General features: G+C 33.7%; 1 non-coding gene across 1 annotated transcript; it reads right to left on the bottom strand.

Annotated features, from left to right (window-relative positions):
• Window positions 1-13,711: 13,711 nt before the first annotated feature.
• On the bottom strand, window positions 13,712-13,818 carry LOC133781114 (small nucleolar RNA R71). Its single transcript, XR_009869910.1, has one exon. It is a non-coding gene; the product is annotated as a small nucleolar RNA R71 (small nucleolar RNA).
• Between the last annotated feature and the right edge of the window lie 1,450 nt (window positions 13,819-15,268).

The following is a 15,268-nucleotide window of genomic DNA, read 5'->3' as shown; positions in this document are numbered from 1 at the left end:
TCTTGCATCCTTTCTGTCGCAGAGTATTATTAAGAAACTGAACCGATCTTCTATTTTCTTCACAATCTTCCAATGTATTCTTAGAACCACCTAGACTAGTGTAGGAAATTCTCAACACATCAGATAGATATAGAGAGAAGAAGAGAAAATAACAAAGAGGTTTAGAAAAGGACTTGTGTTTGGAGAGAATCTAAAACTATCAGAAAATCTGACTTGTGACTTATTTGTCGTCTCTGAAATCTTTTCTCTAAGCACTCCTTTTATAGACTCAATTAGGCCATTTAATTTAATTAAAAAATCAATAAAATAATAGCCATTTTGAAGCCCTAGGTCGAAATTATCATGGGCTATAGGCCCGTGAAATTTCCAATTTGATTATAAGCCCATTGGACTTAAAATCAAGGCCTATATTATTTTCTATTGATTTAATTAATTAAATAATTATTTAAATCCTTTATCAAATTAATTATTTATAATTTGAACCTTGATTTAAATTTATTTATTAATTTAGATACTAATTTATTTTAATTAATAAATCTGCCATAATTTCTCTTTTCTTCTCAAAATTACACAACTCTGTAAAACTATCCAAAATTGACCTGGTCAACTTTGATAATTCTAATTGATAATTAAATCAATTAATTGAGACTATCTAGATGATTTTATCCAAGGTACAATGGGGACCATGGGCCTATGAAATCAAGCTCCAATAAGTTATCATAAATCTAACAAATAAATTTACTAACTTATTAATTTCTCGTGACTCCACTATAGACTCCGAATTGCACTCTTGAATTCATAGAACGCTCTATAACAAATATAGATACGCTATTAATTATCCATTGTTACAACCATAATTGTCACTCAATCCTCTATAGACGGTCTACAATGAGATGAGACTAAAATACCGTTTTACCCCTCATTGTATTTTATCCTTAAAACACTTAGTTCCTTGTAAATGATATTTCAGTAAACTAATTTAATTACTGAAATGAGATCTCTATCATTTAACACCTTGAACCAAACTAAAAGGAAACCATCATTTCACTACTTCATCAGAAGCTATAGATGTTCATATCTATGATTAACACTCCCACTCAATTATACTACCGAGTTCCCAAGATGTAAGTATGGGCTAGTCCGTAGGGTAAGCTGGTAACGAACAAGTCAAAGAACTCAAATAATACAATCAGTTAGAATACTAACCACTCAGAATTGAGATTGAATTGACCTATGGTCAACTATATGATATGACTAGAATAGATAATAACGGTATGTTTACTTATCTTATCAACTGTCAATATCAGTCCTATCCGATGTAACAAATACATCCGATCTTATCTACTTTGCTAATGTTCTGGAAAGAACATAACACTGTAATGTGTAAGTAGATCATATCGTAGATTGGAAAGTCAGTGTAAATCCGGTGCACTGACTAATCTTAGGACTAACTTATTTTGAACATATAATCATATTTATATTCCACTGTCATTACGTCACTATAAATAAGATTAGCTATATGCTCGGGATTTAATAGAAGTTTATATTAAACAAATAATCATGAAAATAAAACATGTGAGCAAAGTGATTGACCAAGTCAAAAAATGATTTCTATTTTTTTATTGATAATAAAATGAGATTACAAAGAATTTGGGTTTTAATTAGGGCATAAAACCCCAACATTCTCTTCATCTTCTTCTTCTTTTTGGTTATTTTCTATATATTTTTAGAGGAAAAATTTGGGGGTTCATCCTCCAAATTTTCCTATTTATGTTTGTAATTTTTAGTTTGTATTTGCTATTCTAGTTACGAGTTTCTAATCTTTTTAAGATTATTAAGGTGATGATGAAACAATATGTAATTAGATAGTATTTATTTTGTATGTTGATTTCTCATTTTGTGCAACAAAGTTTATGGAATTTTCTTCTTCAAATATCTTCTTTCATCTTAAATATCATGTATTTTGGATTGTTAGCACATATTTACACTTTGTTCTTCATTAGTGCAAAAACATAATATTCTTTGTGTAAGATGTGTCATTAAATTGTACACATCCATGCTTAGAACAAAACTATTATGTTTTGCCTTATAAATAATGTTCATTGATTTATTTGTTATTTCATTAGATTGATTTACACTAAATGCTTTGAAATTATAATTTTGAAAAGTGAAGAAAAATCTTATCTTTTTAGAAGCAATTTGTGCTTAAAATTATAAATCTATTTGGAAAATGATAGTTTGATTTATTTTAACTATCACTAAAACTTGGGAATCAATGTACTTATAGATATTATTGAACTTATATTTTGTGGTCTCGAGTACCTATGTCCTAGGTAATATGACGGTCAGGGTGAACTTACTTCACCCCAAGCACTGGACCTATAAAAATTTCGAGGATCAAATTTTCAATGTTGTTTTAGCCCATTTCAAATTTCTTGTGCTTTTAACTCTTCAGCCGCTCTCAGCCTCTCAACCCAATTTCTGGCCTTGCATCCTCTCCAACTCCCCTGCCATTTTGGATGACTGGCATGAAGCTTCATAATTCTGGGTAAACGACAAGCAGTTCTTCAGAGTTCATACTCAATTCAGCACAATCCGACGCTACATTTCGAGTAAGTATCCTTGAACTACAACTTTCTATTTTCGTGCGTGTTTGAGAATTCCAAGGGTCGAAGATCAGAAAGGTGAGGATCGTGATCATTGGCATTGGAAAAGGGAAATCTCTAGTATAAGCTGAAAGGATAGCTAGGGTACGGAAAAGATGTTTCAGACCGTGGACCTGACCCTTCATTAATTGCACGGATTGATGGGCCCAGCAATGGGGGTTCAACACATGGCAGGAACTCTCGTAGTGGCATCAACATAAGTCCAAATGTTTCTATCCGAGGATTATTCGAGCATCCTTAATAATCTTATTTTACCATCTTGATTTCTATTATTAATTTATGTTTATATATTGCCTTTAATTTCTTTATTATTGTCCCTTATTTAATTTTCTTGTCATAAATTCTCATCAATCTTTGGAGCTAGGTTAGAATTTATTAATTTTGGTTTAAAATAGTTTTCTTTTCAATTTTAGACAACTCATTTGGGTTCGACATCCTTGCTTACACGATCACTATTCTATATGAACGATTCGTGCGCTTGCGATTTATAAATATTTAAAACATACCCATTTTTGGGTCCATCGTAGTACATAAGCTATATATACACAATAATTCAATTCACTTATTCATTTCATTAAAACCATTGTCAACTACAATTACTTTAAGGGCACAATTCCCAACACTTGCATCCCGTATGCTTAGTAAACACTAGTAACTATTCATTAAAGATTCCTTACTTCAATATGTTACTAACTATTTTATTTATTGTATATGATCTTAATTCTCTCGTACTAATACAATATCATATCCTCATAAATAAATATGAAATTTTCTTGATATTCATATAAATTATTCAAATAATAACTATAAAATTCAAATATAATAAAATTGTACTTTTATTTAAATCAATAAAATGTCTTTACATGCTCTTAAGGCCTAAATCCTAACACGTTTATGCTGTTCTCCAAAAGAAGTTGCTACTGAAATGTAATCTGGAACCTTTACAATTTCTTGTATGATTGGGAATAAAAGTATTGAGCGATGTATGATAGAATTGGGAGCATCGATTAATGTCATGTCATATTCAACTTATGCTTCCTTAAATCTTAGGCCACTAAAAGAGACAATAATTATTATTCAATTGGTCGATCGCACTAATGCTAATCCTTTAGGGGTAGTTGAAGATGTTTTGGTAAAGGTTGATGGACTCGTCTTTCCACCAGATTTTTATATACTTGAAATGGAGGATGCATCAATACCCAATCTGACACCAGTTATATTTGGGAGGCCATTCTTGCTGACAGCAAAGACAAAAATGGATGTGAGAGCAGGGATGCTGACAATGGAATTTGATGGTCAACTTATCAAATTCAATGTGTTTGATTCCACCATTGAGATCAAAGGGAAAGAGACTTCATTGAAATACCCAACATAAAAATCCTATGAGCAGCATTCAATCGAGCTAACGACGTTAAACAAAGCGCACTAAGGGATTTTTCTTTTCCCTATCTTTCATTTTATTTTCATTGAGGACAATGCTTAAATTAAGTGTGGGGGAATGGAAAACGGCCTGTTCTATTTTTATTTGACATTTCTTTAGTTGTTATTTGTGTTTATGTTATGTTTAGGTGTTTTTAGTGTCGTTTTTTAAATTTGTTTTTAGGCTGTGATAAGCATGGTTAAGTTGAAAGACATATGTCGATGATAAATTTTTTTATTGAGATAGAAATAATTCTAGGAAATTGATGAATTTTGCATGAATTGTTTCCTTAACTCTTGTTTCGGTTGTTACTTAAGCTTGATCTTGGATTTTTAAAATGATGAGTACAATTGGATTTACCTTTCACAAGTATTTGGAGAGATATATGCATGCTAATATCTATCTATCTATCTATCTATCTATATATAGTCTCGACCACTCTAAAAACTATTGATTAATTGTTTGAGGCGAAATCATAAGTACACATGATTATGAAGATGATTAAGGCAAGTTCTTTGGATCGTTTCAGCCTTTCAAGCTTACCTATGATATCTAATTCCCTAGTTTTCCATTTTTTGAGCCATAATGACTAATCTTTTTATTCTATGAAGTCAATAACTAAACCTTTGCAGCTTGAAAATTTTGTTTCTTCTTGTGACCCATTACACCATGGTTTTATGTGAATGTTTATTTTTGGGGGATGGATCTTGTAAGAAGGGAAATATATGTATTGGTTTGCTGGGTTTGTAATTTAAATGTTTATGTTCTACTTTTTGTCCCAATGAAGTTGAATTGAAAAAAAAAATTGCATTGAAAAATATTGAAAAGAAAAAAAAGTTTGCAAAAGTATGAGTGTGGGGGAAATAGTAAGATCAATGCGGAAAAAAGAAAAGAGAAAGATTATGTATTTTTGAGACATATGAGAAATTTGTGGGAATATCTAGAGAATAAAATAAGTATAGGCTATGGTGATTTAAGCTTAAATATACATTTTTCCATCTACCTTTAACATTAGCCTTACATTACAAGCTTTTAAAGACCTTTTGATTCTTGATTATGTGTGTTTATATTAGTGGAGAACAATTGATTAATATGTGGATATTTTTCATGATAAATATTTTCTGTAGAAGAGACTTTGAAACATATTTTGGCATGTACAAATTGATTCGGGTGCATGTGAGTTGGTAAGTTTGATTGTGCATAATCATAAAAAGATCGAGCTTAAGTGGTGACTAGGCATTGAGTTGAAATTCTAAAGAATGTGTAATTCAGATTTTTTGTAACGACCCAAATTCGCTAATAAGGCTTAAGGGCCTTGATTAGTGTGCCAGGAGGGCAGGTTGGGATTTATGTGTGATTTTATGAATTTAATTGCATGATTATGATTTAAAGCATGTTATTTGGCTATTTGTTTAACTGAGAGGCATGGCTATGTTTACTAGTATGCATGTAGGCCCGGATCGTGTTAGAAGGGCATAATTGTAATTTTGGCCATGTTGGGCATAACTGTATCGATATGTGATAATTGTATTCTGTGAATTGTACCACGTGGGTGTGGTTGTATTATTGTGATGCACGTGCCGAGACGGTCCTAGAGAGCTAGTTAACTTCAGAGTCACAACGGGATTTCTATACCCGGCTCGGGAGGAGCCTAGGGGTACCTCGGGAATTTTATGGTTAAGTTGAGATTTAGCGGGTAATGGTTATTGGAGATTTAGTAACCTGGGTAACCATTAGTTACTGCTGAGAGTAACAAGTTTTAAAAAGAAAATGGTAGAAATGAAATAGAAATGAAAAGACTTAAGTACCCTTGAGGTTTAAGTAGGAAAGGATAGGCAAGGAGGGGCAAAATGGTCTTTTGGCAAGGGTTATAGACAAAATTCAGCTGGGATTTAGGGGAGTTCGGTTTGGGCATTTATATCACTTGAGGCTTGATAGAAATTGAAGAGAAGAAAGAGAAGGAGAAAGAAGGTTAGGGCAAGAAGAGGAGGAGAAGGAGAAGTGAGAGTCTAGGAGGAGATCAAGGAAGCTTGGTGTGGATTCTTGATTGAGGTAAGAGTTTTAAACATCCTTGGGTTTCTTTTCTGTTGTGGTTTAAGATTTTGGAGCCATGGTTTAGGATTTTCAAGCTTGGGTTGTGTTTTTGGCCTTTGGGTTTGAGTTTTCTGAAATTTGAAATCAAATGGGTGATTTTGAGTGTGATTGTGTTATTGAGTTGGGTTATGATGTTTATGGGTTGATGTATGGTCTACTTGGGGTTTTGATATGGTTTTGGGGTTTAGGTTTGAGTTTGGGATGATTTGGGATTGTTTTAGTTCGGGAAAAAACGCAAGAGAAAACCCAGAAAATCTGGGTTCGCGTATGAGCGCCGCGGCCCTGTTCTTGGGCGCCGCGGCGCGAGGTTGCATCAGGAGGAGGTCAGGCTGCTGGGCGCCGCGGCCCTTGAGGGGAGTGCCGCGGCCCTAGGCCATTTTGGCAGGCAAAAATTCTGGTTTTTAGGGCTTTTGCCCGGGGACTCGGGGGATGGTTCCGATGTATTGTTTTAGGGATTTAGAGGTCCCGAGAGTGCGGGATTGGTCCCGGGAAGTGGTTTTGGGTTGGTTAGTATTAAAGAGTGTTTTGTGTGTGTTGTGACTAGGATTTCAGTGAGGCTCATGCTAGAGGACCGTGCTTGTGGCCTTGGTGCATCGGAAAGCTCGGAATACAGGTAAGAAAACCGTAACACCCGAGATTAGGGCATGGCCCCACTGTGTGATTGCAGGGCATGGCCCCAGATTGTATTATGTGCAAATGTTTAACCTTAAATGAATCATGATGTGTGCGAATGATTATTTCGAATGTACTATATGTGTGATTATGATGAAATGAACGGCAAGGCCCGAGTGCGGCGTGGGCCGGGGCGGCCGTGGGGCCGAAAGTAACACACAGCACATGGGATGCTATAATCAGGGCGGGGCCCGGTGGATACATGTGTTATGCTATAAGCAGGGCGGGGCCCGGTGGATTCATGTGTTTGCTTAGTCTAATGGTTGACTTGTTTATCTATGGATTATCTGTTATGATAAACTGTATAAACTGCATATGTTATGTTCTGCATGAGTTTTCTTGCTGGGCTTCGGCTCACGGGTGCTCTGTGTTGCAGGTCAGGGCAATGACTGAGTCAACCGACCATGAGTACGGAGAGCGTGAAGCGATGCGTACATGTTTGGCCTGCCCGACTGCTTTGGTTGGGGGTTTATTCGAAAATGGCTGTAATAATCTATGATTTCTCAACTGTAACCTTATTTCAAGATGTAATTAGTTTTCAAACCTTATTTTGGGATCCCAAATGTTTAATAATAGAAGTTTTAATGAAACGACACATTTTCAAAGATTACAGCCTTAACTTTTAATTAGTCACACTTTTGTTTCAAAACCTCGGTTAGCGAGTTCATTGCACACTGTTTTGTCTTAAAAATTCACTTAGTAACGGCTCTAAGGTAGTAGGGCGTTACATTTTTCCTATTAATTATTTGTCTGTTCAATTTTTGAGACCACTAACACTTTCGACAAAACCATTGCTTATGTTTTATTTGTTTATGTTTTTAGTTTTATTAGTTGTTTTTGCTAAGAAACTAGCAAAGTATAAGTGTGGGGGAATTTGATAAGGGCATTTTAGTTTATATATTTGTTTTCCTTTCTCACTTAGATAATGTTGATTTCTAGAGTTTTTATGTGTTTATAGCTTTGTTTTATAGGTCTTTGATTTTTAGGCCATAAAATATTTTATGAGAGTTTATTGATGAATTCTTCGTATTTGGTGGCTAGCTATTGACGGAACACGATATGACTCAAGAAAATGAAGTTTAGGACGAGTTTGAAGTGTTTTAGAAGTCCCTAAACCCGAGGTTCCAGACTGGAGAAGAAGATTTTTAAGAAAAATAAGACGTGCATAAAAAAGGCCGTTGATATTGGCAGTCGCATCCTCCCAGACAGAAACCAGTGGTCGCAACCGACCCCCGATTCCTGGACTGAAATTGTTCCCAGCTGCTGCGATGAGACACACCATTGGCTGCGGCCTGCGACTAGTTTTCATCCTTAATTTTCAAATTTTAAATGTATTTTCAAGGGCCTGCGAAATAACATAGCCCCTTGAAAATACATTTAAAATTTGAAAATTAAGGATGAAAACTAGTCGCAGGCCACAACCAATGGTGTGTCTCGCCGCGGCCACTGGGAACAATTTCAGCCCAAGAATCGGAGGTCGGCACAGCGAGGGGTTTGAGCTGCCGTGACCGATAACTTGTAATGACCCAGCTACTCTAGGCTTTGGACCATTACTAATTTCTATACTAATCTTACGAAAACATATATTTGAAATAACATATCTTTATTTCAAAACTGTAAGGTAAAGGTTTAAAACTATATAAAATTCATAAGTAGGACATTGGGATCCCATTGTTTGAAACAAAATATAACTTTGACATAATGAAAACTTAATTAAAACTTATTACAACCAATTGCGGAAAAATACATAGAAAACCATAATTAAAGAGACTTCATCCTCAAATCGAACTCTCGGTCCATCGATTCCATCCCACCTCAATACACATCCCCAAGCTTCCAAGAACCTTTCCCGCCACCAAAGCTATTTTCCTGCACATATTCACATAAAGGAATGAGCCTAATGCCCAGCAAGGAAAATCTAACACATAAATCATATACATAATATTCATATCAACATACTAAAACATATCATAACATATGTCACATATACTATAATGGCCATTATTACTTGGGGTCCCGTAAACTAAACAAGTCATATGCCCATTAGATTTGTGGGGCTTGCTAGCTAAGCAAGTCATATGCCCATAAATTTATTGGGGCTTGTTAGTTATACAGGTCATATGCCCAAGTCTACAAACATACATAATATAACATATAACACATATATAACACTTAAATCATAAGATAACACATAACATAACATAACATATAAAATCCTATCCTATTTTCCTTACCAAAAGTACCGGGATATGAGAACAGGTTTGGGACTTTGGAACACTCCTAAAAACCATCAATGAAAGGGTGAGTATATTGAAGAAAAAGGAATGAAAAGAATGGACGAACTATACCATCAAGAATATACTTACCAAAAACCTTATGTTCAAGATCTTAGATTTCCTATCCAAAAATAAAGAATAAAGTTAGGGTGCTGAGTAGAAAACTATAAGAACTTAAGGAAAACAATACCAAAAATGAACTAGAGTTTGGAATACCTTGAATGCTTCTATGACCGATCTAAACCTCGAACCGAAATGTGCTATAAACCTTACTTCCCAAGTATTTGGTAAGCTTATAATGATTAAGCTTATAATCCCCAACCCAAGTGTTTACACTCTAAAAAATAACCTAGCAGCTTGCAGCCCCTGAACTTAGCTTGATGAATGAATAAATGGCTGGGTACTAGGTCCTATTTATAGAGTTCAAGAATGAAAAGATCTTCATTTAACTTGAATAAAATAATGGCTTTTTAAGTGAAAAATATTTGAATTATCGTTCAGCAGAGGCTGAAGACTCGCTCAAAAAGATGCTAGACTTATCAAGAGGTTAAAGATTAAAAAGAGAACGTTTTCAAAAACATTAAAAAATATACCAAAGGAGCCGATATATCGCCTGGGCCAGCATGCCCAAGGCTCATCGAGGTGATCGTGCGAAATTACGTGTTTTTCGTATCCCCGTACTACGATATATCGCCCCCTATAGCTGCGATATATCGGCATACGCTGAATATTTAAAAACGAAATTGCACATTTTCAGCTTAATTTGAATTGAGTAAACAACCTTGACTAAGTCCTTTAACGTTTTCAAAGCTGCTGACAGACCCTAGGATATTCAAATATTAATCTTAATAAACTTATTCCTAAAAAATACTTAATTATCATTAAACATACACATGACCAGTGTTACTTTCTTATTGGGTCTATCTAAACCTTATAATATAATAAATATCACCATCAATATCAGTCATATTAATCAAACCTTAGGTTAAAATTAATATTCTTAAACAACAGGTTAAACTTAGAAAATCTACAAGTGTTACTACGAGTGTCCAATTAAATCCTGGTCTGAACCAAAATCCACAGTCATAAAAATACTACTACTATTACTATTATTACTACTATCTAACTAGCTAAGTAAAGTTCTTGGACTCTACATAACTTATGTCTGGGAGGCCACAACCGCCAATATTAATGGCCACAGCCGCTGGCCTTTTTTCTGCGTGTCTTGTTTTTCTTCAAAATCTTCTTCCCCAACCTCAAACATCGGGCTTAGGGACTTCTAAAACACTTCAAACTCTTCCTAAACTTCATTTTCTTGAGTCCTATTGTTTCCCGTCAATAACAAGCCACATAATACACAACATTCATTAATAAACTCTCATAAAATATTTTATGGCCTAAAAATCAAAGACTCGTAAAACAAAGCTATAAACACATAAAAACTGTAGAAATCAACATTATCTAAGTAAGAAAAGACAACAAATATATAACCCAAAATGCACTTATCAGGGAACGTGGGGTAATTGTGTGAATTATATTATTATATGATTAAGTATGCATGATTATGTATATTAAATGTGTTTAAAGACCTACTTTTGTTAAAAGAAGCATTTTCATAATTTTGACCCATTGAGGGTAAATTTGTAATTGGTATGTGCTATGTGCTTGAGACCACATTATTATGTGGATATATGTGATATTCTGCATGAGTGGATCTTTTCAAGCAGTTTTAGCAGAAAAGTCACAATAGGGATATATTGATAACTCTACAAAATAGAGTTATTTTACCACTTTTTATGTGCTAATTGTTGCTTAATTCTTGAGTTTTTAAATAATTTATTAAGTTTTTAAGTAATTTTGAATTTATTAGGCTTATTTTAATTTTATAGATTTTTGTGTGTTTTTATAGTTTTTTTGTTGTAAGAATATGATAGTTAATTATTTAAGCTATTGTGTTTAGGGAAGTAAAAAAAATGTGTGTTTTATTAAATTAAGTTGTAATTAATATTTTCAAAGAATTAATATGGTTTATTTTATAAATGAAAATATTTTATTATGACTTAATTTATATTATTTTGTGTAGGTAATATGTTGTATTTTTGTGCTTGAAGTGGAATAAATGATAGAAAGTTCAAAAAGAAGGAAAGTGACATTTCTGAAAAGCCCACTAGCCAGGCCCGAAGTCACTAGCCACGTTCAGCCACCCAGCCTCCCTGAAGCTCCAGCCCTTCACGCACCAAGCAAGCCACGTGGCAGCATCACCTTGACTCCAAGCTCAGCAGCTCACGCATCACACCCAACGAGCATCACTTGATGCAATCTCCTTCCAGCCGCCTGGCTCCTCAGCAAAGCAAGCCCAATTTGCCCATGCCCATTCTCACCTTCCAGCCCGCTAGCTGCTCTCCCAATTCACCTCGTGGCCCAATCAGGCCCACCACGCCAAGCTGCCAACACAGCCACCAAAATGCCAAAAATCATATTTTTCCTTCCCAATGTTTTTTTTTCTTATCACTCAAATATCAATTCACTCCTATTTTTTTTACCTAAGTAAACATTCCTAATTCATTTTTTTACCCTAGCTTTTCACTAATCTTTTACCCAACCAAACATTTCATCTTTCCAATATTCTTACACTTACTATATTTATCCTACCACTTCCCAACACAATTAAATTAATCAATTTATTTATTTTAATTTGATTAATTTAATCTCCATATTTTGCCTATAAATAGAGTATTGTAAGACCATTTGGGGAGCTCTTCTTCATCTTTTCAACATCTTCTACACTTCATATTTCTCTCTCTTCTTTTCACTATTTTCTCTCTACCATTTTCATCTTTTGAAGAGCGTGTCAAGTATGTTATTTTGTAATTTTTATTTCAATCTAGTTATGAGCTTCTAATCTTTTTTCAAGATTATTAAGATGATGATGAAGCAAAATGTAACTAGATAGTATTTTTTATTGTATGTTGATTTCCAACTTATGCAACATTGTTTATGGATTTTTCTATCAAAGATATGCATTTTTCATCTATTATTGATTGTTAAAGCCTATTACACTTAGCTCTTTATTATGCAAAAATATGATATTCTTTGATTAAATGTTTTTCATTAAATTGTTCACATCTAATTCTTAGAGCATAAGTATCATATTTTGCCTAAACATAATCTCTTTGATTTTTTGTAGTTTCATTAGGTTGTAACACAACTAATGCTTAGAAATTATATCTTATATAAATGAAGAAAAATCCTACCTTTTTTAAAGTAACTTGTGCTTGAATAGAAAATGTATCTTGAAAAAAATATAGTGTGATTTATTTCAACTATATCTAAACTTGGGAATCAATATACTTATAAATACTATTGAACTTGCATTTTGTGGATTCTAATATCTTAATAATCTTATTTTACTTATCTCATTTGAAAACCATTTTTCTATTTAATCTTAAATCTTTTTATTACTTGTCTTTTATTTTTATAAAACAAAATCTCATCAAATATTTGGAACTAGGTTAGAATATTCTTGCTTTGTTTGAAATAGTTTCTTTTGATGTTAGTCAACTCCCATGGGTTCGACCTCGTACTTACACGAACATTATATTCCGAAACGATTCGTGCACTTGCGAGTTTAAATATTAAAACACCCTCTTTTGGGATCAACAAGTTTTTGGCATTAGTGCCTCCTAATTTTTATATAACTATTTACTATTGGTATTATCATTTTTTTCTTCTTCATTATCGCATTTAGTTAGTTGTAATTTTATTGTTTAAGAAAATACTTGAAAAAAAAAACTAAAAAACAAAGCTTGTTCTTTCAACATAAGCAATTTTTGCTTAAAGGAAATTTGGCAAAGTTCCCATCCATGCTTATTAATTAACCTTGGGGAGTTGTTATTAAGTTGTGAGTAAGTGGAATCAAATAGGCCTGGGAAGAAGTTAAACCATAAAAAATCAAAAATAAAAATATATATATATACATATAAATATTATAATCTCTTCTTGTTATAAGTATGCTCTGTGGTTGCGGTTCTAACTGATCTTCCACATCAGAAATTTGTTTTCTTGTGATTATTTGTGTTACTTGGTGAAATTTGTGACATTGTATGCATCATTGGAATCGTAATTCAAAAAATCGTTTGGTGAAAAAATTAGTGTCTTTACGTGAAATTGAAAGTGTTTTTGAAAATTTAAGCATAATGGAACAAGAACCTAATGTTGGGCAAGAAAAAACTCTTCTTGAATACTTTTCACCTATTTCATCTAATGCTACGTCATGCATTGTTTTGCCCACTACTAATGCCACTCATTTTGAACTTAAACCATCAATCATTCAATTGTTACCATCATTTTATGGTTTAGAAAGAGAGGATCCATACATGCATGTAAAAGACTTTTTGGAAATTTGCTCAACCTTTCGTTTTCAAAAATTTTCAGATGAGTCGGTTAAACTTAGGTTGTTTCCTTTTTCTTTAAAAGATAGAGCCAAAGCTTGGTTAAACTCACTTCCAACTGGAACCATAACTACTTGGGATCAACTTTTTAATAAATTCCTTGATAAAATTTTCCCCATGTCCAAAACTGATAGTTTAAGAAGGGAAATCTCCAAATTTTATCAAAAAGATAACGAAGAATTTTATGAATGTTGGGAAAGATTTAAAGATTTATTATTAAAATGTCCCCACCATGGTTTTTTAAAAATGGAGACTTGTAAAATATTTTTATGATGGTTTAACCCCTTCAAACCGACAAATGATTCAATTTATGCATACTGGAAAATTTTTAAAATTGCAAGGGCAAGAGGCTTGGGACACTCTTGAAGAATTGTCTGTTAATTCACAACAATGAAATTATTCTGAGCCTAGGTCTAGAGCCAACCCTTCACTAAAAAGAGAAGGAAAATATGAAATAAAAGAAGAAAGTGATTTAAGAACATCATTTGAAAAATTAGCAAGAAAAGTAGAAGCCTTAGTAATAAGTCAATCTATGAATTCTCATGTGCAACCTAAAAAAGATGTTTGTTCTTTATGTGCTAGTTCATGTCATAATGCTCAATCATGTCCTTCTTTTATTGAAACATTTTCTGAAGAGGCTAATGTTTTACATTCATATGGAAAACTTTCTTCTGATAGCCCATTTTCCAACACATACAATCCAAATTGGAGAAACCATCCTAATTTTTCATGGAGACAAAACCAACCACAAATGAATCAAGGAAACCAATTCCACATGCCAAATCCAAATCATGCCCAACCAAGTCAACCTTAGCCTCCACAAGGAAAACCTTCCTTAGAAGACACCTTACAACAATTCATGCAATCCACCCAACAAATCTTACAAAATCAGTCTCAATCCATTGCCAAACTCGAGACACAATTGGGTCAACTTGCTAATGCTGTAACCGAGAGAGAAAAAGGAAGATTTCCTAGCCAACCCATCCCAAATCCTAAAGGCCAATATGAAATAGGAGCCCCTAGTCATAAAGAAGAAGCTAAGTCTGTTTCAACTCTTAGGTCCGGAAAACAAATTGTCAAACCCGATTACATACCTCAAGTTGAAAAAGACCAAAGCCAACCTCAAAGTTCCAACATAAATGACCTTTCAAAAGATGATGCTCAAATCCTCCCTTCCATCCCAAAAGCTCCTTTTCCACAAAGATTAATTCCACTCAAGAAAGGCAACCAATATAGTGACATCTTAGAAGTTTTCAAACAAGTAAGCATCAACATTCCTTTCTTCGATGCCATTAAACAAATTCTTGCCTATTCTAAATTCTTAAAAGACCTTTGCACTGTTAAAAGAAACACAAATGTTCCAAAAAAGGCATTTTTAACTGAACAAGTTAGCTCCATAATTCAATATAAAAGCCTTGTGAAATATAAAGATCCCGGTTGTCCAGCAATTTCATGCATCATTGGCGATCATTTTATTAACAAAGATTTACTTGATTTAGGAGCTAGTGTGAATTTACTGCCTTATTATGTGTATAAGCAACTTGGTCTAGGAGAATTAAAACCAACTTCTATAACACTTCAATTAGCCGATCGTTCAGTGAAAATCCCTAGAGGTATTGTAGAAGATGTTTTAATAAAAGTTGATAAATTCTATTTCCCTGTGGACTTTATTGTTCTTGACACTCAACC

This window comes from Humulus lupulus, chromosome 5 (genome assembly GCF_963169125.1).
Source record: "Humulus lupulus chromosome 5, drHumLupu1.1, whole genome shotgun sequence".
NCBI classification, from domain to species: domain Eukaryota; kingdom Viridiplantae; phylum Streptophyta; class Magnoliopsida; order Rosales; family Cannabaceae; genus Humulus; species Humulus lupulus.
The sequence above is the reverse complement of the archived record's forward strand: the minus strand, read 5'-3'. Positions and strand labels throughout refer to the sequence as shown.